Source organism: Anser brachyrhynchus (genome assembly GCF_964034855.1).
Source record: "Anser brachyrhynchus genome assembly, chromosome: 21".
Lineage (NCBI taxonomy): Eukaryota > Metazoa > Chordata > Aves > Anseriformes > Anatidae > Anser > Anser brachyrhynchus.
Window position 1 is genome coordinate 8748309 of NC_137714.1, and position 26081 is coordinate 8774389.

Sequence of the window (26081 nt, forward strand, 5' to 3'; positions counted from 1 at the left end):
TTGAGGAGGATGCTGGTGGCACTGCTGAGCCTGAGGGACAGCTGCTGCCAGGGAAAGCGAGTGTAATTGTGGGAGATGATCTCCTCCGCGCCCCTGCTAATCTGCGTGCAGAGGGGGCATTAACTCCTAATCGCTCTTGTGCCTGGGCAGCCAAGCAAGCAAGGGAAAGTAAACAAGAGACTGCCACGATAAAGTGATTAGAAGTGATGAGTAATAAGGCATAATTGGGCAGAATAATCCCCCCGCTCCCCCGCCCGGCGGCAGCTCGTCCCCGCGGTGCAGAGGTGGCACCGCGGCAGCCCCTGCCCTCGCCTGGCCCCGCTGCCCCTTCCCGCCTGCCCTGAGCTGACTGCAGGCACGCTGGGGCCTTCCTGAGGATAAGGGGCAGCCTCGCTAATTATTTTTTCCAATTACACTTTAATTATGTAGAATTAGCTATAATGCTTTATCCTGTCATGTGCTTGCATCTGCCATTTGCAAGCCATGTGTCACGGCAGGGATTTCTCCTCAGAACAGACAGCAACGCGAACAGAAGTGGGTGAAAGGGGTGCTCCCACCAAATCTCGGCTCTTGTGGTTCTGGCACTGCCATCCCGCACACCTCGGCCTCCCCGCACGCCCCCTCCGATGTGCTCCCCTCATTATCTGCCCATCTGCAGCGCGGGGCACCAGCAGGAACAGCTATTATTTTTGAATCTGTCTTGCTGGTGTTATAAATCTTGTTAATTTACTCATAAAGCTGTCTTGCTCATTTCCTGCAGCAAGCTCCTGATAAGTGGCGGTAACTTTTTCCATTTTTGATGAATAATTCTTCCAGGATGACCTCAGACATATTTGAATAAAAGTCAGTCAGAAGATAATTGAATATTGCGGGCTATTTTTTGCATACGAGCATCTTACGGCCGTAACGTGTGTTGGGGAAGTTTGGCAATTTAATTTCTATGCCTGTTTGATGGTGTCTGGCTGCAGGCATGACCCCCCCCCCACAGTGCAGCCCCCAGCCCATGGGGACGGGGTGTCTCAGGGGTCCTACAGGAGCACGGCCGCGTAACAGCACCGGTGCAAAAAAGCTGCTCCCCGCCTCGCCGCCGTCTGCAAGGATCACACATCACGTCACGGTCAGCTGGAGGGGTGAGTGGGAGGGTCGGTGTGTTTGATGTACAAATGTTCTGTAGTGCCAGGGATTTTTATTGTTTTCTAACGCAATACAGACCATTTCTAGAGAGGCGTATGAAAAAATAGAATTAGTTCTTATTTCCCAGAGCATCCGATTGGTGAGTGTGAATAATTGTGTTTTCCCTTATTTGTGGAAGTAACAGAAGGGCCAAACCCAATTACTTCTCAAAACCCGGCTGCGACACCAGGACCAGCGTGATCCTGGCTGCTTTTCCTCCCCTCGCTCAGCCTCCCCGGGGCAGCGGGCACCGGTGCTGCCGGAGAGAACTGCGGGGCAGGGGGATGCCAGGAGGAGGGACGGCCAAGGAGGTGCGTGCATGGCGAAGGGCAACGAGACCCCCAGGAGAGGGAGAAGACAAACCCAGCACGGGGAGAGCGCAGCCACCGCGTCTCCAGCACGTGGAGCAACCCAGTGCTCACAGGGAAACGTTGCCTGCGGCTGAAATAAAAAGCAAAATGGAGATGTCGCCCCTGTTAACCATCCGGCCCTGCCGCTGCCAGAAAAGCAGCGGTAATGGCTTAAAACGGATCGTGTAATGGATGGAGAAAAATTAGCACGGGGACTCCTCTGCCCAAAGCCTCCGCCATGGGTTCTGCGGCCGAACCTCGCAATTAAGGCGGCAGAACAGATTTAGCAGGGGTGAATGTCAAATGTTTTAGCAGGGAGTTACTATAGAAACTATCTCAACTGTTCTTTCTGTGCAGCCTTGTTGGTACTAATAAATAGCCTCATTATTTTGCAAAAAGTACTTTGGAAACCAGCAGCACCACGGTTTGGGCCAATACAAAATTAATGATCGAAAATAGTGGGGCCATTTTTTCCATACACCGTAAAAAGAAGGGAGGCAGTGTTTTCCATTAGAGAGAGTTATGGCTCATTTGTTCGCGTTTGCTGTATTTATGTTTTATGTATTAGAAAGCGATTTCAGCCACTATTACAAATTACTAATTCCCACATTATATTAAATGTGTGTGAACAGGAATGGCTGCTGCCTATCAAAATAAACCAATAAGTTATGGAAAAAAACATGCTGGAAGGAAGCATGGATGGGAGCAGGCAAAGGCTGAAGCAGTCCCGGCCCCTTTCCTGGCTCAGTTGGGCAGTGTCCTGAACGTCCCTCAATTTTCACTTAGTTTCAAGTGTGTTCTTCCTCTTTCCCTAGGGCCGCCAAGGAGAAGACAGTTAAAAATAATAACAGGAATAATAGAACCTCCAGAGAGAAAATAAAACACACATTGCTCTTTATATATTAATAGACAGTGTTGTTAATCACTTTTATTGTTGTCTCTCGCCAAGCTGCGAGGTGTTTCACTTGTGCAGCGCGGCACGAAGACCTCCCGGACAGCCCGGCTGCTGCGCGGCGGTCCCAGCGGCTCCGCAGGCAGAGCTCAGCTCTCCTCCTGCCCGCAGACCACCGTGCGATCTCGGGCAGCGTGCTGTGAAGTGTGCAGGGGCTCGGGGTTTATTCTCGAGCTGTAGGTTTTAATGGACCTTGCCCTCTGGTCGGCTGGAAGTTGTTATCCTGCCATCACGCTGCAAGTAGCATGCGCCAAAATCTCGCTTAGAATATCAAGTCCTTGCTGATTTCTGCACTGCTGGAGGCACCCATAGCATGCTCCACTTGTGCAATTGAAGGTTCTGAACTCCAACTCACTCATACCAGCTAAAGTAATCAGGATTTTGCTATCAAAAGCTCAAGTGTTTTCCTTGCACAGCCAGGCATCACTTCATTTAGAAATACCAGCCCTATTATTTTAACCGCATGTAGCCATACATATATTTCAGTAGTGAGTCATTCTTTTAAGTGAAAATGAAACATTTTTAGGGAAAAAAAAAATCCATCCCAAGCCTTCAGGTGATTTTTTTTTCTAATAGATAGCCTTTCTTTCTCTTTCTGAGGAAGTTAAACCTGCTTCTGTTGGAAGGGTTTCATTTTGCTCTTCACATTTTGCAGTGCCCTGCCTGCCAGACACTGACTTCAGCTAAATTGAATATTATAATTGATGGATCGGAGAGGCAGGTATAGCCCAGGAGAAGATTAGTTCAATATTTACCTTAAGGGAGTCTAGAACCTGATAGCCACCAAAATAAATAGTCAGTATATGTATTGTATTGTTATGCACATTCCAAATATTTTCTCCAGAAATATCTGCAGACGTCTCCCTCAGCGGCCATGAATTTGAAAAGTGCAACCATTTTCCATTTGCAACTCTCCCTCCAAGGGGCAGAAACACTTAAAAGCCCAGAGGAAGCTATTATTTACCATCAGGAATGCAGATAAGAACTGAGTGCTCCTGTCCATGAAGCTGTTTGTGAATATGCATTTTAACCACTCCAACGCATAGCGCTGATAATGGTTTTCTCTTAACTTAGCAAGACTCGCTCGCAAGAAAATACTCACGCATACTCAGAGTGGCTGAGATCCCCCTGGCTCAGAGGAAGGCAGCTCCTCGTGGGATCCCAGGTCGGACTCAGCTTTCTGGATTTATTCAAGCTCAGTATCAGCGGGTTTAAAGATGCTACTAGGAGATTTATTCTTGTAAAACCTCTTGCAGCCATGGATTTTTTCTACTCTTTGCCTCTTGAATTGGTAAAAGATGTACTATATTGTTTATATTCTCATGCTATGTCTCTACATGTAGGCATTTTTTTAAGGACAAATAGAATTGATCACTCTGGTTTGCCCCTGGCATGAATCAACACATACAAATAGGAAATACTGCTCTCCACGTCTGTTCTTGGAGATCATGGTAATGACTTGCCATGGTACAGACCCAACATCTCTATGGGAGGCAGCCAGGCATCAGAGAAAATGATGGGGAATATAATGAACCATTTGTCTTCCCTGTAGAAGGGAGAGTGGCAGCAGAAAAAACAGGCTCTTAACTCTTCAACATCCAGCGGCTGCTGACGCTTCCAAAGTCTCATTGGCAAACCCACCTGATGAGCCAGAACGGAAAAGGGAGGACAGGACGCAAATAAAAGACGACATTACCATGCTGGCATATTTTCAATATTTAAAATGGATGCAGGCCTGCCGTCCAGAATAGCCTAGATGTCAGCAACTGCTTATTTTGTTGTTAACAATGTAGGAACACTTATGGAAAATGACTTAACTTTGTAGATAACTGTAATAAAATGTACTCGTCTCTGTGTGCAGCATCCTTCATCGGAGGTGCTCGGGATGCGGGAGGGGCCTGCAGGGTGTCAGCAGATGCCGCGTGCCGCGAGGCTGCTGCACGGCATTAGGGATGGGAAAAGTGCTCATGCGAACGGACAGCCGCTGAGACGATTATCCAGCTCCCTGATACACCAGCAGCTTCAGTGGCATTTAAGCAGGCGGGATAAGGCTGGCTGTGGGTAACGGAAGGAGCCTTCGTGTCATGTTAACGAGAAGTGAGGCGAGGAGCCGGTGCTGCCCCGCTGGGGGGGGGCTGGAGGGGCTGGGACCACCAGGTCCCGCAGGGATTTTGGCAGCCCAGGTGCTGCAGACCCCTCATGCCAAGGCGAGATCTCCTCGGGTGCTCCATCCCTGTCCTGCTGTGGTCGCCCCCCGCTCCCCATCCACAGGCACAAACGTGCTTCAGGAGATGGGAGCTCTCATAAATCCACGGCTGCCTTTCCCTTTCACCAAAAACAACTAGCAAACTATAATGGAAATGCCACCAGAAACCCATTAAATTCCTTAGGAGCAGGACAGAAAAGCCCTCTCGGGACTGGCACGGTCGGAGAGCCCCCGGGGGGGCCGCGGGTCCCCAGGCGCCCTCACCGCCAGCCCCACAGCGAGCGGCCACAGCTCGAGCACAGCTCGTGGCACGCGTGCAGGGCATCGGCACTCGCAGGGCCTGCCCTTTAAAGCCGTGCTCCTTAAAACACAGTAACTTGCTGTCGAAACACTTTTGTGAGGGTATTTGTTCGGCGTTCTTAGTACCAGCCCCCTAATTACTGGTGGTGAAAGAGTGGTTTTACGCAGCGGTACCGGGAGCCTCGTTATGTTGTTTTTGACCTTTTCTTTATTGGACAATAAAAACGAATGTGCAGGTGAAAGACAGACTGTTTGGCGAGCGTAAAGGTAATGCGTGTGGCCAAGCTGAGTGCATTTGTAATGAAGGATAAAAAGGTGTTTTTAAGGGTAAGGCTGAGGGTTAATAATTCAAAAATACACTGTAAAATTTTATTGCAAAATCTGCTAAAATTTCTCAAATGCTATTAATATACTTGCACATTCTGCGAGCAGAGCTTTTTGACTAGAGGACAGTGAGCGAAGCACGGGGTGTGAGGCAGCAACGTTAGCCACCACTTTGGTCCAGCTGAGCTCCCGGGGCAGAGCCGACAGCCGGGGGTGCAGGCAGGGCCGGTCCCCCTGTGCCCCACAGCCCTGCCGGGACAAGGAATATCCTTGTGTGGGGCGGGGAAGCCGTGACACAGTGTTCTGCCTTTAATTTAAAAATACGGCACCAGATCTGTTAGGAACTTTACCAGCTACCAATTAAACTTACTCCGGGGGAGGGACCGCCTGGCACAAATCCATGCTAAATAGCACGCGTGAGCTCCTGCAGCAGGTTTTTGTTGCAACCCACGTACACACAGAAGGAAATAACGTCTGTCTGGGTGGGTCTGCAGAACGAGCATCCAGCGGCTGCTCTCTGGCCTGCTTCACGTCCAGCCTGTGCAGGAGCAGAGACCGGCAGCGGGGCCGGCCCCATGAGCGGGGTCGTGGCGAGCACCCTCTGCTCAGCACCACCCCGTGTGCCCGGCCACAGTCCTTCCCTGCGAGCTGGACACGGGGGAGAATTCCGCATTCATTTCTCATTTAGCAATGGGGGCTACGTATGGCAGGTTTCCAAATGTTTGTCTGAACGGGCACTTGGTGCAGCAATGGCAACAAGATTAACGAAGCAAAGAGCTCCAAGTCTCCAACATGTACAGCGATTCCTCAGGCCTAATCGAAATATTGCAAACCTCAGTACGGGGCGGGATTACAGCGTCCGGCCTCTCCGATCTGCTTCTTCCAGCCACAGCGGGGGAAGCACCGCCAGCCCCTTCCCCACCCTGCAGACATCCGTCCTGCCCTGCTGCCTTTGGCATCACTGCACCAGCTGCTGCTGGAAACTCGGCTTCTTCTTCTGCAGCCCCATGGTTGCAAACTTCCTTACAGTGTTTGAAATGCTGACGTTTGTGAATAAATTACCAGTTCAAATTTAATCAACTGTGCTCATTGTTTCCTGTTGAGTGAATTAAAAAGCTTTCAGCTGCACGTATAAATTGCAGTCTAAACTTGAGACTGATAAATGTTCCTTTTGAACTTTGGCACAATAGGGGAGCCGATTAAACTTTTAACATTATTCATCACATAATTTGTTTTAAATGTATTAGCAGAAAGAAAAGAAAGCAAAAGGTTTTTTTTTAAATATATTTTTTTAACAGGAGCTGATGTTAAGGATAGATAATTTAGTCCAATAGGCTCAGCTCTGATGTTACAATTCAAACCGAATCCCAGAACTTGGGCTGAAATCACTGACTTTCAGTGAAATTTGGAATTTCTGTTTGAAATGTTTCCATCCCTCAGCTGCTTCACAGCTTGGTGCAGAGCTCAGAAGCCACTGTCACTGCCAGCATCGGCCATACGACACGGCCCTGTCACCCCCAGCACCAAGCAGCTGGCTCCCAGCCACGAGTTTGCAAGTGCTTTAATCCCAGCTTCCAAATCCCAAAACAGAGTTTAACAGCAGCATCCTCATGTCTGGTGAAAACCGACCCATGAGCTCTTGTTACAGGGCCCTGATGGTACTCATGTACCTGCTCGTTTTGCCTTGCAAGACAAAATGTAAATGACAGTTCCCTGTCTCTATCTATTAAGGAATTAGAATTGTTTCCCTGATGAACCACTGAAAAAAAAAAGAGAAATAATCAATCTGGAGCAATTTCATTAATACATACACTATCTTTTTTTTTTTTTTTTTTCAATAAAATGTAACTTGTCTGCTTGAAATCCAGTTATACATTTTAACTCAAATCATGCTGGGATGAATAAGTCACATTCACCCTTGAAGTCTGACAGCATTACTAATATTTGCAATTTAAATATGGTAACTGCTTGCGGAGCATGAAATGAACATTACACAGCCAAACACAGCCCCAACTCCATGCTCCCCTGCCTCACTTGTTAAAAAAAAAAAAAAATACCTCTCTGATGAAGTGCTCGGGGTGCTTGTAAAGGCAAAGGCACAGGATGCACGGAGGAGATAAGGCACGCTGTGACGAAGCGAGCAGTGCTCAGCGTGGCCCCCACAAGCCCTCCTCCCCCAGGCCAGGAATGGGGCAGAAGCCGTGCTCTGCAGCCTTCGCTCCTGCTGCTGCCTGCCCCGTGATGCTCCTGCCCTAACCCCACGGTGATGCTCCTGCCCTAACCCCAGGGTGATGCTCCTGCCCTAACCCCAGGGTGATGCTCCTGCCCTAACCCCAGGGTGATGCTCCTGCCCTAACCCCACGGTGATGCTCCTGCCCTAACCCCAGGGTGATGCTCCTGCCCTAACCCCGCCGTGGTGCTCCTGCCTGGCCCTGCCACCCCATCCTGCTGCTGGAGGGGGGACCTTGGCCGCTGCGGAGCTGTCAGGGACGTGCTGTACCAACCACTGCTCACCCAAGAGCAGTTTGCATGGAAAAGCACCTTATATACCCGCATTAAAGCTAAACGAGCTTTCCATGATTATTGTTATTACCATAATTACCAAAGGAATTAGTGATGATAAACCGTCTAGTGTTAAAGCACTGGAGGCTAAAGAGCCATCCAACACATTTAAAGGCTGTGTAGCATTTTGTTATTTAAGAGCCATACAATATTTATCAGGATGGTAAACTCAAGGCAGCGTAGGGCACTTTTCGGGGGAAATGCTCACGGGAGGCTGCTTAGAGCAGTGGCTGTCAGTCAGACGTTGGGACGGGCTGCCCAGGGAGGTGGTGGGGTCACCGTCCCTGGGGGTGTTCAAGGAAAGGCTGGACGTGGTGCTTAGGGACATGGCTTAGTGGGTGACATTGGTGGTAGGAGGATGGTTGGATCAGATGATCTGGGAGGTCTTTGCCTACCTTAATGATGCTATGATTTTTCTCTGACTCCAGGCTCCAACTCGATGCCCAAAAGTAGCTGTCACAGCTGTGGTGTTTCTGGTTCCATCCCTCGCACAATGCCTGGGTCAAGAAAGACCGAGGAAATGCCTGGCCAAGGCTCCTCCACCTCCCCATCCCCTCAGCACCGTTTAGATGTTGTTTAGATGTTGTTTAGCTGTTGGCTGCAGGGCTTGGGCTGCCCCGCCAGAGAGCCCTCGCTCGCCGCGGGGAGCTCGTGGCTCGGAGCTGCGCTGTGTTCTCCCGGTGTGACATCTCAGCAAAAACAAAAGGAGATGCTTTCTCCTTCTGTGGCAATCCCAGTAACAACAGGAATGTTTGGGAAGTGAGGATTTCTTTTCTTGGTCCTTCTGGGCAGAGACAGGAGAAGGTGCCAACTGAGCTGTGAGGGCTGCAGACCCGGGGCTAACCAGCGAGCACGGCGGCACCGGGGCTGCCAGAGGGGGCTCCTGGGGGCACCGGGGCTGCCAGAGGGGGCTCCTGGGGGCACCGGGGCTGCCAGAGGGGGCTCCTGGGGGCAGCGGGGCTGCCAGAGGGGGCTCCTGGGGGCAGCGGCCGCCTCTTGCCTGTCCCGACCTCTTGCTGCTCCTCTGCTGCCGCTCACAGGTGGCCACCGTGCTCGTTACCGTTTTTCTCCTCCAATTGCATATTTTAACATTTTACTTCTGAAGGCTGGGAAAAAGGCTGCCTGCCGTGTTCCAGTTCCTGACGCAGGATTGCACTGTTTATTACCACGCTTTTAAAAGCCTCTGCAGCTCCCCAGCCGTGGCGAGCGGCCCCGAGCCTTGCTGCACTCCCGTGGGTGCCGGAGCCGGTGCGATGCCGGTGCCGGCGCCACGCGAGGCGGGCCAGCAGCCAGCGCTGGGCTCCGCGGACAGCGGCGGGGTGGCCGCGTGTGGGACCAAAGGACATAAATGATGCCTTTGTTCACAAGACTGAAAATCAATGCGAGAAGGAGGAAAAAAAGGCCAAGCGCATTAGCTTGGCAGGCCGAGCCGGCTCCCAGCCCGCCGCTGACTGATAGCAGGAACGCAGCTTTAATTTCCTCCTCGGCTGGCTGCTGCGCCGCAAAGCCCCCGCGCGGCACGGCACCGGGCGGCTGGCAGCCGCTGCGCGTCACCAGCAAGACGTGTTTGTACCGACTGCTCCCAAACACGTCCCTGCCACACGCCGTGGAGCTGATGGCATTACTTTCATACTGCGGCTCCAGCCAAACAAAGGGCACAGCTTTCCTCCGCACGTTCGCCTTCTTAATTAGCCATGGTCTTGGCACGGCCAGCACCCAGCACCCCCTGTTTGGGGGGCTCCGTCCCGAGCTGCCTTGCTGGGCTGGGGTGCTGCTCAGGGTCACGCAGGCCTCTGCCATCCTTCTTCCTCCTCTTCTTCCTCCCGCACCTGCTGCAGCCAGCCTGCCTGCCCCTCTCCACAGCTGCTTGCTGTCTTTTCCTTCTCAAAGCCACTTCAAGGGGATTTTAATCGTCAGTCCTGAAAAGGCAGGCTGGCATTCCCAGAGAAAAACACGGAGAAAACCTTTGAAATCAACTGGGTGAAAGTTGCTTGTTGAAGCTTTTGTGGGGCTTATTCTAAGGACTGGGGGGGAAGAGGCAGAGGACTGCAGGAGAAAAGCAAGAAATAGGCTGTAAGTGTGAGCAGCTCCTCCGATTTTGGGGGTTTAGCAGCAGCCTGGTGCCGCGCACGGGCATCGTTGGCTCGCCCAGCAGGGAGGAGCAGCTCTCCCACCCCACGGCTCTCACCTCCAGGCAGCAGTCTTAAACCGCCAGTCTTTATCGTTTTGACAACGTAATCTTTATTTGCTGCTGACAACAATACACGTAATTACAGCTCTTGACACACCAAATAGGAAGAACACCCCAGACACTGAAAGGGAAAACCAGCCACGTGTTTTCAAGTTGAGCACACTCTCACCTACACTTTTCAGAGTTGCAGACTCTGCTGCAAGCCAAGAAGCGAGCGGGTCAACGCCGCTGGGCTGCAGCCGGGGGCTCCCCAAGCAGAGCGCTCCCCCGGGCTACGGCAAGGCGTCGGGCAGCGATCCTGGGCCATCACACTGCCGCTCGGGATCCCCAGCTGCAGCTCCAGCATTTCTGGCGGTGGCTGAGCACGGGGTGCTGGCACACACACGGGTCCCTGGGGGTGAGGGAGAGGGGGACGGGGGTGCCGGCCTCTCACCCCCGCCACGGCTGCACCGTGAGCCTCGCTGCTGCCTCGCCATCGATCGCGCTGCCAACAGCAATGCCAATAACTTTAATTGTTGATAAATGGCAGACATAAAAGCGAGCTATTGTGCTTCTAAAAGAAATTTAATTAAGGGTGAACATAAGGGATTTATCACTTGACAGCTTAGCTGTTCACAGCGGCTGCACATCCAGCCGTCCATCACCTGCCCCACGGCCGCTCCCGGCCCTGGGAAGGGGGCAGACACCGGGGGCACCGTCCCCGCCACCCCCTCCGTGAGGACCCCAGATATGCACAGAAGCGAGTTTTTTGTCTTTGCTAAGCTTTTAATTACAGACAGCCTTTTCTCGGGGATGGACACTTATGTCTGATTATTTTTCTTAATGCATCTGTTGCATAACCAGGATTTCCCTCCACACAGGAACATTTTCTTCACTAATTATTAGATTTCCGCATCCAAAGAGCAAATTAAGGGACATGAATATGCAAATCTGGCGCTTCTAAACAGATACAACCGGAGCTGCGTGAGGAGGAGATCAAAGCTGTACTGACATTTGACTCCCAACTTTTCACTTTTTTTTTTTGACTTCCTCTAATTTGTTTTTTTTTTTTCACTAGAGAGAGGTAAAAATAAACCTGCAAAATGTTTGTAAGAAGTTTAGAAATCTATTAAAATTATAGCCACAAGATATAATAATATATAATTGAGTTACAAAAACAAAATCCCAGCTCATCTGTGGGAGTGTTTCAAACTTTGTCCTTTTGGATGCATCCTCCTGTTGCCATGGAAACAGGGCAGGCTGTGGGTTTTCAGCATTTCCAACCCTTTTTAGGGAGCCGTGCACGCTGAGAGCTGTCTCTGTTTCTCCTTGCATTCCTCCACTCAGACGATGGCTTTGGGGCAGCAGCAGGAACCGGCTGGGTGCCGCCACTGAGCCACCTCGTGTTTTCCCAAAGTGACCTGAGATAAGCGCACCTGCGTTAGCATCCTTTCAAGACAATGTCTTAAAGCTATTTTTTTCCTCTTGTCTGTATGTTGAGGATCTCTAATGATATCCTGAATAACTCGCTTAAAATGATGATCTGATGTGGGTTGCCAACAGCTGGTAAATTCCCTTTCTATGAGCACATAAAAGGGAAAGGAAAAACTTTTCTGTAGGAGTAGCAAAGCAATTTGTAAAGGCGCTGTTTGATGTAGAAGTCCCTGAACTATAACTACTGCTAATGTACAGCCTACATTTAAGTTTTTACAGGATCAAGTTTTCTTCCCTTAGTTTCTACAACATCTGCAGAACCAAAGCCCCCTCCAGCTGCCTCAGCTCCTGCCCCGAGCCCCCCGCGATGTGCCCGCTGCTGTCCTGTGGCAGGGAGGGCCAGAGCCACCGCCACGCAGCCGACACTTTCCTACCACCTGGAATAGAGGCCTGCTTGCAAACTCAGCAATTGCTTCATAAACAGAAAATTACCCTTTGATTAATCTATTTCAAAACTTTCCCAGAAGATTGTTTTGGCTTGGGGTTTCCAACCGGTGTGTTTTCATGGGTGGGAAGGGCTCCACTACCAGCAGTGAGCTTGGTACAAAGCACAGCTTGAAAGGCAATGGAAGTTTTTTGCTTTTCAAAGTCACCACCCAAGCTCTCAGTCAACACTGCCACTTGATAAAAGCCTCTGAACTTCCATAGAAGTGCTGCTCCCCTCCCCCTTTTAATATTTGCACCATTTCAACCAAACCAGCCACCTTCAAGCCCAGGATACAAGACACCCCCAACCTTCTCACACTTACCATCCCCGCTGCCGCACTGCCCTTTCCCTGTTTAACACCAGCTACGGACAGGGAGAGCAGTGATACGAGCACGTCTGCATGAGGAGATGATTTAGCACAGCGGACAGCTTGGGAATGTACTGGATGGCAGAAACTGCACGGCATCACAGATGGCTTCAATTTAGGGCTGTAACTTCACCAAACAAGCCATTTCCACAATTTAAGCCCTTCCAATTTCACTCTTGGGAATCCTGTGGAATAGCAAGAAAAGTAAATTAAAAGAGCTGCCTGCTTTGCTCCCTGAATGGTGCTTGTTTTGCAAATGAGTTCTCCACAGTCCACGCAGGGTCAGCCCTACAGTGAAACGGGAGCTTGTGTGTGTTGGGGGGGGGGGGGGGGGGGTTTAGCTTGGAACCCAAAATAACGAGGAAGATCTAATTTCACAGACTCCAGGGAGAATATTTAGGCTTCCAGACCAATTTTGTTAGAAATAAAGTAGGTCAGCAGTGGTTTCTTTCCACATGTCAGTGCTGGCACACGCGCCCGGTGTCTGGCAGGCGGCCGCAGCAGGAATCGCCCAGGCTCCCTCGCTGGGGCTCCTCGGGGTGTACTGGGAGCACTGGGGGTACCCACACGGAGAGGGGGCTCAGCAGCAGCCGCACTGCTCCAACCTGCACAGCGGGAGTGGAAGTGCTTCAAGCTGCGGTGCCTGGGCTTTGAGCCTCGGGGCAGCCCGGGCAGGGTGCTGAGCAGCCTCGCGGTGCTGGTGCAGTGCCCCATGCAGGCACAGCACACGGCAGCATTCGTCAGAGCAATTAAACACAAGGACCTCCAGAGGGTAAAGAAAATGAGGCAACGTTGTAAAGGGGAGAAGGGGGAGAAAAGAGGAAGAATGCTGAATTCTGCACATCAGGAAAAGAGTAATATATTTAACAAATATTCCATCAACTGCCAGCAGGATTATATTTTTCTTAGCACACAAAAATGCTAAGTGAGCTTCAAAGGGAGCTTCATGGCAGCTTGGTTGCTCCACTCCCATCTGTGCGAAGCCACATTTAAATTAACAGCTAAGCAAAAATAGTCCCCACCCCAATTAACTCTCCCAGCTCCCTTCCTAAGCCTTCCATTTCCTCTTTTGCTGTTGTTTTGGGGTTGGTTTGGTTTTCATCCATCCAGCTGGAGGCTTTGAATCCCTCTGCAGCCGCCTGATGCGGGAGCATGCAGGGGAAGGGAGGGAGCCATCCTCACAGCAGTGTTATTTCAGAACATTGTCTCGTAAGCACACGAGAAAAATACCTTCTTGGCATCCCGGCCTGGATGAAAATTAGGTCAGTGCTACTGGGACAGGCATCATCACAATTACCATGAGCAATTAGAATTGGTATCTTCTCTTCACAAGATGACTCAAAAACAAGCATCAGAAGTGAAATGAGTCTGCAATTGCCAGCTACCCATTAATTGCTCTGGAGAAGCAAAGGCAGGCACCATTGTGCACATCACCCTCAGCTGTTTAGAGCAGAAGATAAAGCAAAGCAGTGATGGACCAAGCACCGGTATTCGGGGAATTCCCAAATGCCATGTTTTCCCCCCAGGGGACCCTGTCTGAAATCCAGCCACAGGCTCCAAACCTGCCTGTGGAACGACCACTCCGAGGGTCTCTTCTCCTGATTTTTTTCCCCATTCTGCATTTTGGGTCAGAGCTGGGGCACTTTGGAGAGCTCCTCACCCTGCTCCAGGAGAGGCATTCCAGCACACACACCCAGACCCCGGCTGGGGGGGCTCAGCCCCTACCTCCCCGCACCGTGACCGATTCAGCAGCTGCTCACTGAAGCCGGAGCTTAAAAGCACTAAAGGGAAAAAAAAAAAAAAAAAAGCAGAAATTTACAAAGCCTCTTTTTATCTAAATTATGTGGCACTTTAGAAGATTAAATATTCTACAAAAGCCTGAAGCCCCCAAGTTATCAGTCTCGACGAAAAAAATATGATCTCACAGAAGCTGTGCTGTAGATGTTTTTAGAGTATCGGATGTAATGGATTTCATCATTCTCCTCTACAGACTGAAGTAAAACAGTCTTTTCATGCTGAATGAGAACCAATATTTCATGGAAAATGGTTATTTGTGAAATTATCAAGCAAACCAACAGAAAACCTCTGGACAAGATTACCCAAACCTGCGACACTTCTGCATGTGTTTGGAGTTAATGCTGCGGAGTGCTCGCGGGATCCAGACCCGCTGCCGGCGTTAACACAGCCTGGGTCCCCTCGCTCCCGAGTTCCTGCCAGCAGACACGCGGGCCTGAGTTCCTTTTCACTTTCTTACATCGATTTTTATCACGGCACATCTCCTCTCACGGAGTTAATCCCGACTTACACGGCTGTAAACATGTTCGGAGGCTGGCAGATTATCAGCCCCAGCCTCTCGCAGCTGGAGCGCCGACAAGCTGCCTTCCCAGCGGATCTTCCTGCGGCTGCGGGCGGTTTGCTTGCGAACGGAGGGAGATTCCAGGGTTCTTCCACAGGAAGATTCCAGAGTTCTTCTGCAAGGACGGAGAAGTGCAGGTGACGCTGCTGCTTGCAGACCCTGGGGACTTACAGGGCTCGGCTATGGCCGTGTCCCCCTGCTGCCCGCTCCTTTCCCACAAGGGCACACACGTGCAGGCAGCCGGGCGCTGGTCCTTCTCCCTTTCCTTTCCCCGACTGCCGGCGTGGCGACAGCTCTCCTGCAGGCCACTGCTGCTCCCAGCCTCCCGCTGCTCTTCACGCACCGCTGCAAGTCAGCACGGGGCTGCCAACAACTGCTAAAGGGCAAAATTGGGGGGCACAAAGGGATTGCGCAGAGCGGGCGTGGAGATGGGGAGGCCAAGGGTTTGCTGTGCTCATCCCTGAGGAAGCCACAACCTTGGAGAAGGAGCAAGGAGAAGAGCAAGGGTGCTGCTGTGCACAGGAGGCTGAGGACAGGGGCTGGAGCACCTGTGCCAAGGGTGAGCAGCAGGAGCCGCAGCAGATTTCCCTGCACACTGTGCCCTCACCTGCAGGGGAGCATCCCACTGAGGGGCAAGCACCCGCGGCGCTGCTCCAAGGCCCGGCACATCCAGCCCCATGCTGAAGGTGCCTTCCCAGTTGCCAGTCCTCATTAGTAATATACTGTGAATGAGAGCTGCACGTCTCTCTTTCTATATCTAATTGCAGTAGGGAAAAATCCCTGCTGCTCTGAAACAAATATCTGTGCTGTCCCTGTATTGCTTTCAGGGCCCCTCGCCTGCCGGTGACAGGCAGGGCAGTTAGCGAACGCCCAGGCAAGGCAGCGACACAGCTGATGCTTATTTGGATAAAGCAACGTGTTGCTAGCCTAAAGGTGACCACATGCCAATCCATCTTCTTCACTTGATGGAATTAAATGCACAAAGCCCTGTGTATTACACAGAGATCAATAAAACCACGGTGCCAAGAAGAAATACTTTACCATTTGCCACACACAAAACGGGCTCCATCCAAGTAAACCTTAAGACCCTTAGCTTCTAGTATCATTTGAGCCTGTCAGGTTTTAATCTTCACAGATAATGACAAATCCCCCAAAAAAGTATCTATCAGTCACCACCGGCAGCCCAAACACGTCAAGCTTAGAGTTAATGGCACAAGCCAGGTCTCTGCTGGCAGCGGGGGCTCCGTGCTGCTGCACCCCGCGTCCCCACGGGGCGCCTCCACCCCGGGGGGCACCACAGCCCCTCTCTGACCTTCACCGTGAGCACAGAGCCCAGGGTGCCCACAGCCCGGCTGGGCTGCAGCAGGAGGGGCTGCTGGCAGAGCTGCCAGGGAGGGGACGCTAATTTGGGCTTTTATAAGCCCTGCTCTGCGCCGCCCGGCCGGCTGCAAACAGCCACGTTAACGAGCTACAGCCATCCACCTGCTGCTGCTGCACATCAAGGTGCTTTTATCCCATCCATAATTCCTCAGTAAATATTTAGAAGCCGGGGGGAACTAACAAGAAACTCCAAGTGAGCTCCCTGCCAGAAGAAGCTGCTGGCTGACGCACGGCCGTCCAAGGCTCTGAATGAATGCACTTGGCTGTTTTTTGCCCACGATCTGTGCCAGCCCAGCCTCTGCTAATAAGTAATTAGGAGATAATTAACATTTGTAGCATACAGTGGGAAACATCTGGGCCTGATAATGTATGAGATGCCTTCGAGGGTGATTAATGGGGTCTGGAGAAAGGAGAGCGGAGGGCGGCCCAGCAGAGCACCTCGCCGGCGGGGACAGGCGGGCACAGCCCAGGGGATGCTCCGGCTGGTGGCAGGGGTGATGCCACCTCTCCAAAAACACCACTGGGAGCACGGGGCCGTCCTCTCGGGAAGAGCATTTCCCAGCCGGGAGCCGGTGCTCAGGAGCCATCCAGACTCAGAGGAAAAACAGAGGGCACTTCGCAGAGCTAGAATTTATTTCAGATGGCTCCTACTTAATTAAGTGTTTCATTTGCATAACCTTACACAGTTAGTCACTTCTGTCATAATGAAATTCAGCCATGTGCAAACAGTTAGAAAAAATAACATACATAACTCAAACTTATGTTTGTTGTAAAAATGGTTTTACACGATTCGGTTAAATAGGCCTGACGTATAGCCCAGAACTGTCTTTCCTTCCTATTTAAATAGAGAAATAAATCTCCACATTGATTTTTAAGGAAATTATTTCAAATTTTCTGGGCTTCATTGGTTTCTCTTTGGCAGATTTCTGTTTCTATCTGATTTCCCCACCGCAAAGATCTGAAGTGAAGGGTGAACTATTGGGCTTCCAACAATAACTTACAAATTTATTTCCGTGTAAATTATTAAAAGGCCAAGCCAACAGCATGTCAAGGGGTCCTTAAGGCCTAATGTAACCTTATTAAACCCTTCTCTTGGTCTTAAAGGTTACCTGTGTTCAGTCTCAGCCTCTTCTGCCTTTTAAGCAGCAGCATGTGTGTTGAATAATGAAGAGAACCCAAAAATGCACGCACGCATATATGTATTTTTAGAGCAGCTTTGACCTTCTGCAGCTTGCCGCTTCCCCCGATGTGACACCATGAGAAATATCCTCGGTGACACCGTTCAGGTGCTTGCAAGGGGCTGCGAGCAGGCGCCGCGGGTCCGCCCGGGCTCTGCCTGTCCGGGCCCTGCGCGGGTACTTCTCACGGCCTGGGGGGAGTGATTTAAAATGCCTATAAATACCCAGGAAGGTAAATGCATTAACCTTATCTTGATTCTGGAGTGTAATTACATAAAGCCTGGCTCCCAAGTAAATTAGTACATTAATAACTATTTTGTTCCTGTAATTACTATCATCTCTTAGATCTTACAGCTATTTGCTAGCTCAGGCGCGCGCACGCACAAGGGCACCGCTGCTGCCACACCACGACGCCGTGTGCCATGCTCCAGGGGCATGGCATTGGCCACGTGGCCTCGCTCAATGCACAGACACCCAGGAAACCCATTTTCAGACTACGAAGATGATTCATAGCTTAAATAAAGGCACTACATGTGACTAAACCCGATTCTCCCTAAGTGGAAGTGCCAGGCCAGTCCCCCCCCGAAGGTAAGCCCTCCTGCTTGCAGAGCCCCTTGGAGCCAGCCCGGATCGGCTCTGACTTGTGGGAATAACTTAACTGAAAGCCCGTTCCAGACATATGTGTACAAAGGAAATAAAAAGGGAGTGATATACTGGTGCTTGGTGATACATTGAAATAACGGGCGCTGGCAATGACAAGGAAACATATAGCCAGGAGAGGAGACGCAATTTTTCACAAGGTGCAGACGCCGGTAACAGGGAGAGGTCCCGGGAACCCATCCAAGGCTGACCGGAGAGCAAGCTGCATTCATCACGCCGGCCTCAGCTCCCTCGCACAGACGTAGCTCCCGGCACGGCCGCGGACGTGGGCTGAGCACGGCGCGACGGAAGCAGGGCAGAGGTGGCCCCGGGGACGGGCGGTGACCTGGGGGACACACACGAGGAGCAGCAGGGCTGGGTGCAGAGCCCAGGGCTGACCCCGGCCCCTCGGGGCCACCCCGGGACCGTTCCCTCCATCGGCTGGGAGGAAGCGGTGAGGAAGCAGCACCCGCTTTGATCTCCATGGAAACCCGAGCCCGAGCTGCAGGGAAAGCTTTAATTTGAAGTGCTTATTTGGCTGAGACCCTGGGAATAATCAACAGGAGATTAGACGCATTAAGAACCAGCAGGGGTGGGATGTTTCTCAGAAAATGGGTGCCAAAAGAGTATCTGATACGATTAGGCTTAAAAACCTGCTACTGAAAGGCACTGCGCGGAGCAGGGCGAGCCAGTCGCAGCAAATGATTTATTTTATTAATTTAGCCCCTCTTCTCTGTAGGCAAATTATCCATGAAGAGCCTTTGATTTTCCTGAATTTGTTCGCTAATATGAAGCGAGCGGGCAGACGGCACACGCGGGCACAGCTCGGCGCGGCCGCCCGCCGGGGCCGGTCAAACCAAACCCCACTGCTGCCTCCGAGCCACACGGGTCCCATGCCCGGCACCCTGTGGAGAGCCCCGGCCACTGGCCCTCCAGCCAGCAAAACCACTGACAACAGCTGTTCTCAAGAAATAGGCCTCAGTTTTTGGGGCAAACATTTCCTCCACGCTCCCTGTGCTGCCAACTTGCATGGCTTTACCAGTGCCGGAGCCTCCCCAGTCCACAGCCCATGAGATGAAGGTGTTATTGTTTTCCTTCAGTTTCTCCTTTCCCCAGGTTAATTAATTCCCGTTTGCCAGGATCGGAGTTCTGACTCGACTCAGATGCCGCAGCACTGGGGGCGCGGGTGCCACCGCATCCACAAAGCCCCTTGGGGGGGGTTCTGCCTGGCCTCACCGCCCTGCAGAAGAGCTCGCAGCAAATAATCCTCGGGACCGCTTATCCCACAGCAGCAGATGTAAATTTTAGCCTCTGTCCCAAAGGGAGCATAAAGCAGCAATAAAGGCGGAGGACTGCTTTTATGATCAATTCTGCTTTACAGCCTTTCTTCAGCAAAGCAAGTTTAACAGTAGGGCATGGCTGTTACAGAAAGCCTGGATGACATTGTTTCAGATGGGAAAAGGTGACTCACTGGAGATGTGAAGAGATTTCCAGCCATAAAAGAAAGGCTGTGACGTCCGGAGCAGGCGGCCGCCCACCGCTGCGGCAAGGCGTGGGAGCTGCTGCTGCCCCCGGTGCCTCTGGAGACGGCGCCTGCCTTGGCCCGCGCACGGTGAAGGAGCACCCGGCGGTGCGCAGCGATGGTGAGGAGGGGTACCCCATGCCCCCCGGCCCTGCCGGCAGCCCTGGGTTCTGGTCGGGCTCTGCAGGCACGCGGAGAACAGCGAGCTGAGCACCCCCACGCTGGGCGGGATGGTGGCGGTGCCGTGCCACAGGGAGCACACATGGTGCTGCGGGGGCAAGAAATGCACTGCTCTGCTGGGAACTGCCCCACATCCAGCTCCTCCCGCACCTACCCTGCCATTCACATGTCAGCGAGGGACGGGGACATCGTCCCGGGGGACACAGCACCACGACCTGGCAGGGCCCATCGTCCCGAGGCCAGGGGAACGTGGGCAGAGATGTTTTCAGAGCAGGTTTCCTCCTGGCTGGCAGCACTTCAAATACTGGTAGCAGCCACTCGGGCTATTTGCACAGAGCCGTGCTTTTCAGTAAAACTGCAGGTCTAGTCTTTCTACGGAAGGGAAACACCTTGCTTTATAGAGAAAATAAAAAGCCTGAGAGTACAAAATACTCCATGACATATGGAAATGCACAGTAAAAATAGCTGAGACCTGGCATAGTCTTCTGGCATCTTCCTTCCCCATTTCCCATTCTATTTGTATTTTGGAGATAAACAGAAGGCCGCAGCCTCCGAGGCTTTTATTCCAGGACTTTTCATTTAATTTAATTATTGAAGTATTTTTCCCCCAAGATAAGATCTGTGTGACATTTTATAAGCCATACCTTCTGGCAGAGTCCACTCTCCTTATGCATCCACTACCAGCTGAATATATTTACAAACGCTAATAAATAGGTCTTATTGCAGGAGGAAAAAATAACATCCCCAGGACAAGTCATTAAAGATAAACTTGTACATTTTCATTGAACATCTAATGAGTGAGCAAGAGGGGTAATAAGCCAGAGAAAAGGTGCAAATGAAGTATTAATCTGGGATCCAAAGGAAAACGAAACCATCAGAACCTGGTTCTCAGACAGTCCCGCAGGGCGTGCAGCCGGATACATGCCAGACAGAGCCCTGCTGCCGCCGTGCCCGCTGCACAATCCTGCTCCTTGGGGGAGTGCTGGCACCCTCCGGGATAACACCCGGGGAAGGGTGCAAGGCAGCACAGACGGAAGCTCCTGCTGCCTCCCCATTGCTAATCCTCTCTTCCCACCAGCTGGTGGCAATCCTCGTGGACGTACCGGGCAAGGGCAGCTCGCCCTGCTGCCGGCACTGCGGAGCGGCCGGGAGAGCAGTCCCTGCACTGAGGCACACAGCAAGACACCAACGCTCCTCAGTGCTTGAGAGTAAGTGGAAAAGACAGACTGAAGGACATTTAGAACCAGAGAGCTCAAGCAATTTGCTTAAGGTCATTTGAGAAGCCAGTGGCAGAGCTGAGAAATTCATCAGAGCTTCCCTACGGGTCATCCATCGTTGCTTTATCATAAAACCCAGCCAGGGGGCTGGGACCCCGAGCTCCTTGCTGCCCAAGCCTCAGCACACAGGTCCCTGGCACACCAGCATCACATCGCCCCGCGGCCGAAGTGCCACCCTGTGCTCTGTGGCCGGCAGCCCGCAGCAGCCGAAGCCCCATTCCCTAACGTGTTGTTCTGAGCTCCTTGAAATTTGGCCTGGAACCCTCCCAGATTTGTGATTAGCTAGGCTAAATTAAGATTAATCATATTTTTAAAGTGATGATTGTTAGTGCTTTGCTCATTTGTGTGTCTCACCCAGCCCTACCAAATCTGCTCGGAGCATTAAGGAAGGGATGTGCTTTGTTGGGCCAGGTACCAGATGTGCACACCAAAATCCTCACCAAGAGGCCAAATCTTCTGGTCCCGCTTTGTGCTGAGCCTTTGTCACCGTCCACCCAAGAGCTGCTGCAGCAGTGACAGCAGTCCGGGCAGCGGTGCGCTTAATTACATGACACTGATACAGATCGCTTTAAGAGTTTAAGGGTATCTGAAGCCGTGTAAATACTGGATGCCGCTGGCCTTCACTAACAGGGACTCTGCTTCCCACTTCTGCACAATAAGGTGATAGGTAAATGAACACAGAGCATCAGTTCATCATCAAGTGTCAAGAGGGGGACAGAGAGAAGGGAAATGATTTTAAAGCAACCATCAGCTTGTAAATACTACCAATTCCTCATGATGCAGCTGTGAATAATTATTAAAGTTAATCTGCATTTATACGCTACGTTCTGCCTACCAAGATGTGTGCCACGTGCACGGAGCAAGCCCAGGACCTCGCCGCCTGGCCCGGCACAATGCGGGGGCGGCCCCGGCTGGTGCACAGGGTCAGGGGCAGACCCTTCAGAAAGGGAGACGTGAAGTCTCACGTCGCACAACGATGCCGAAACCAGGCAGACTGAGAGGTGTCTGCGCTGATGACAGCTCGGGGCAGCGGAGCGAGGGCTGTCCCCACCCGGGGATCACATCCACACCTCGGCGCCACCGCTACAACACTTCGCACCGGAGCTAACGGGAGGCCTCCCACACCCCTGCTGAACAGGACCTGGTCAGGGAGCGAGGACGTGTCTGGAAAAAGCCATACTCCAATTCATCTAGGATGGATGGATTGGAGTACCACGGCAGGCAGTTCTGGGGCTTTCCATCTCTTCTGCCAGTCCTCCTTTCTCCTGGAGATGCTAATAAAATGCATTTCCTACAGCCATTGTTTCATTTATAGAACCTTCAGCCTGGTTTTGATTGAGTGCACTTAATATAGTTGCTCTTGTTGTATAAAGGATTTTGAGCCCGGTATTTGACAGCCTTGATCTTGAAGAAATCCATTAAGAGTAGTTTTATCTCCAGGTTTTGTAACCATTAAATCAGTTTTTTATCAAGTTGCTGTTATGCTTTCAGGAAGATGTGTGGGAGAAATGGGGAATAAGCCTTCCAAATTCAGATGTTGGGACTGCTTCCCCATATTTGAGCTAAATGTTAATAACCAAAAAGGGATTTTTCTCTGCAGAAGAACATTTTACACCTCACTTTAGAGAAGTAGAGGGCACAAACTTCTAGGTGACAAGAGTGAATCGCAATTGACCTAATAAATATTCCTTAGCTTATTCCTTCTGGAGAAAGAGAGCCATGAATCACATCCCCCGGCTTTAGACACCACAGATCAACTGGTCCCGGCTACCACGGCCTCAGGGACTGCAGGTCCGTGTCCTGTCGGAAGCACCTTTTTCTTTCCCCTTCTCAAACAGGAAAATCAACGATTCTTGCAGACAAACTTTCGAGAAGCCAGGCAGAAGAGGCCCCAGGGCCCCCCTGTCGCGAGGGCGCCTTCCCTGCACCTCGACCCCGGCGGTGCCTTCCCCCGAGGGCCAGACCTCGCGGGGAGGGAGCGCAGGGCTCACGTTCTGCTCGCTTTGCCCTGCAGGTGCCCCGCGGGGAAACCCAACTCCCTTCAGGTTTGCAACCATCCTGGCACGGCCCTGCTTGCATTAAAGCATTTTTCTTTTAAGGAGCTTAGCTGCGGCTCTCCATGCAGGGAAGTGAATTGGGCCACAACTGATGTCGTTTCCCCCTTTGCCTGCTCCTTTCCTGAGCACCCTGACTTAGAGCTGGAAGCAACGCTGACCGTGTCCATCATGCTCTGTCACTGCAGGAATAATTTGGTTGTCTTAAAGCTAATGTATAATTACTACCAGCAAATATTTCTTTGCCAGGAAGCCCAGTGACTCCCTGGAGTAAACTGGTACAGTTTTCCAGAAAGAGTCTCTCTAACAAGGGGAGATGTATTCGAAGTTTTCTCAATGAAGGCTGCCAACGCTGCGAGGCACGGCTGGCTCGGCGCCTGCTCGGTGCCGGCGTGGCTCAGGGGGAGCAGCGGCACGGCAGGGCTGGAGGCCAGCGGTCCCGCGGATCGCAGGGAGGTGTTGAGATAATCTTTGTGAACAACAGCCAGAGGCTTCCAGGAGCTTTCCTCGCTTTCTGGCGTGCTTCAGCTCTCCCCAGCACTCAGAGGAGGGGGACAGGGCAAGGCGCCCTGCGCCCGCCTGAGGTCAGAGCAGAGGGAGGAGGGCCGGGGGCCGGGCGGTGTGTGGGTGCTGCACCCCACGGCCACCCCAGCTGCCCGGCACCCCCAGTGCCAGGGGAGCTGATTTATTGCCTGCCTGCCAAAGACAAAACAGAATAAATTCATCTCAGGTGAATTAAAGCGTTTCACTTGGATTTTGACCTTTTAAAGAAAATGAATAATGCATTTGAAAATAAAAACTCATTTCAGACTTGAAAATCACAACACTTCCAGATGGAAATGCCAGGGCAACACGTTATAACAGCTAATTTCTCTGATTCCTGATGTGGAAAATCTGTTCAGAGCGGCACCTTTCCTTCGGCAGGGCGGGTGGAGGGGCCCGGCCGGGCCCCAGCTGCAGCAGCCCCGGGGACGCTCCTCGAGGGGCTCCTGGGCTCCGGAGCTCTGCGGCTGTGCAACCGCGGCGGTGTCCCACAGGGATTTTTGAGAGTTGTTCTTGCAGATTTCTCTCCAAGTCTTAAAGTTCTTGCACTGCTCCCTTAAATATCGATGCCAGCAGCACCCCACCTGCTGATTTCCAGGGACGGCTTCTGCCAGCCCCACTCTGCTGCGGCAGGAGCATCGCTCCCATGGAAGAGACGCCAAGGACTGCGGGTGCACGCACTGGGCTGCTCGGACAGCCCAGACTCCTCTGCACCCCTCTTCCAGCCCTGCCAGGTTTCTCAGGGCATCGGTAGGGGTTTATGGAGCTGGTGAAGTGGCGTTTCTGCACGGCGTGCCATCAGCATGCTGGTCACCCTGGGGCTTTGGCAGCCCTGCTGGCTGTACTCAGCACCCAGAGCAGAGACCGTATCGCAATAAATTCATCATGTAACTGTCCGTCCATGTGTCATCGATTAATTGATAATGAAATTATGTCTCGGGATGTCATCACCTGCAGTGCTCCGTGAAGCGCGCTGCGCAGCAGCCGGTGACACCACAACAGCACCAGCACCCGAAGCGATGCAGGTGCCGAGGCGCTTTGTGCCTCTCCCCGCTGCCTCCCGCTCCGAGCAGCCCGACAAGAACCCGGCCGTGAATCTGGCAAATGCGTTTTCCTGCCAGGAGCAGCACGTTGGAGGGGTGCTGGCAGCAGAGGGGGGGATGAGGGCACAGGCAGAGGAAGGCTCCCCCGTGCCCTCCCCACCTGCCTGGTGCACACGAGCCCAGGGACCCCCCCGGCCGCCCCCACGCTTCCCGTGGCTGCAGGCAATGTGAGCGGCTGTCCTACACACGGCAAAAGCTCGTTAGCAGATTGGAGAACGTTTGCTTGATGTTGCAGTGCCATTTTCAAACAAGTCTATCATCTTTCAATTTGGCAGAGAATCTAAATACCCATTTTAACTAATAAAGATACCCAGTAATGTCTTATTACAACACTGGCAAGCTCCCAGCAAATATTACGGCGATCTTTTGTTCAATTAGGGTTTTCTCAAGCAGTCTCCATTTCAGCCCCCTAAAGGGGAAAACAACGCATTTTTAAAAGTTTGGGCTGGAGCAGAACCACCCTGGAGCCGGGGGTCTCGCTGCCTGTTTCCAGGCTGAGGGGTGCTCGGACGCCCCCTGTCACCCACCCGACCCCTCCGCAGCCCCCCGCTGCGGGCGGCGCTCAGCCTCTGCCCATGGCCTCCTCCTGCAGGACAGCTGCGGTGGACAGGCCCCTCGCCTCCTGCAGGGCCCTTTTTCATGCAAATGTCACCCGTAACACTCCTTGGAAGGCGCTAAAAGCTTTCTCATGGGAAGTTTCTGCTCAGGTTTGTTTTTTAATGATATGTCCAGCTTTTTCCTTTTTTTTTTCCCCCAAGACCAGAGTGCAGCTCCCGCTGTTTCAAGCCCAGCACTCTCCTTTCCCCGCTCCAGCGTGGCAAGCATCTCAGCACCTCTCAGGGCCTGCAGGGTGACCCAGCAGGGGACAGAGATGGGCTGAGTAAGAGGGCGATTAGGTGTCCTTATGGTCAAAGGATCTTAGGACTTGGCGTGATGTGTAGCGCCGAGGGAATTAATATTATGGGATGACTGCCTGACACAGTCTGCCCTACGTGTGCTCCTCCAGTAATTAAGGATTTTTTGGAAGTGATGCACTTAATGACTTAGGAGCTTTTAGACAAGGTAATTAGCAGTGGTGCTGGACGCTTGAAAGCTGCGTGGGGGGATCTGGTGCCGCAGCCTCAGTGCCCCGGATTGGAAGCCAGTGGGGAGAGGGCTCCAGCTGGCTCACGTTTTTTTGAGCAATTACTTGTCTTTCATAGCTTCCACCCCGATGGCTTGAAACTTAATTTAAACCTATTGATCGGAGATGGCAGAGCCCCTCACCCAGCCAAACCACACTTTTACCTTGCAGGAGCAGTCGTGGTGCCAAGCACAGGGCACGCCGGAGCTGTTTCTCTCCTCACTCCAGAGCAGGAGCAATCAGCAGCAATTTCACTAAAACCCTCTGCGCCAGGCTGAAGGGCGAAAATGGGGCCAGGAGACGCCGGGAGAGTTTCTTGGTGAAACGCAGATGAGCTAGACTAGGAGCGAGCAGCCTCCAGGAGCAGCAGCCCTGACCCGCTGCCGAGCACATCCCACGAG

At 52.1% G+C, this 26081-nt stretch overlaps 1 protein-coding gene across 17 annotated transcripts in view; it reads right to left on the minus strand.

The window, feature by feature from the left end:
• Positions 1-10795: 10795 nt before the first annotated feature.
• Positions 10796-26081, minus strand: part of NPHP4 (nephrocystin 4) — a 53765-nt gene continuing 38479 nt past the window's right edge. For 5 of the 17 annotated variants that reach the window (XM_080563817.1, XM_080563808.1, XM_080563824.1 and 2 more), the window contains 5 exons: positions 25845-25954; positions 16243-24966; positions 14631-14796; positions 12281-12510; positions 10796-11458 (listed from right to left, as the gene is read on the minus strand). The gene's annotated coding sequence lies outside the window, so the exon portion shown is untranslated. Of the gene's footprint in view, positions 11459-12280; positions 12511-13985; positions 14107-14424; positions 14797-16163; positions 24967-25844; positions 25955-26081 lie in introns of all 17 variants that reach the window. The other 12 variants (XM_080563809.1, XM_080563810.1, XM_080563811.1 and 9 more) reach the window with 12 other exon arrangements.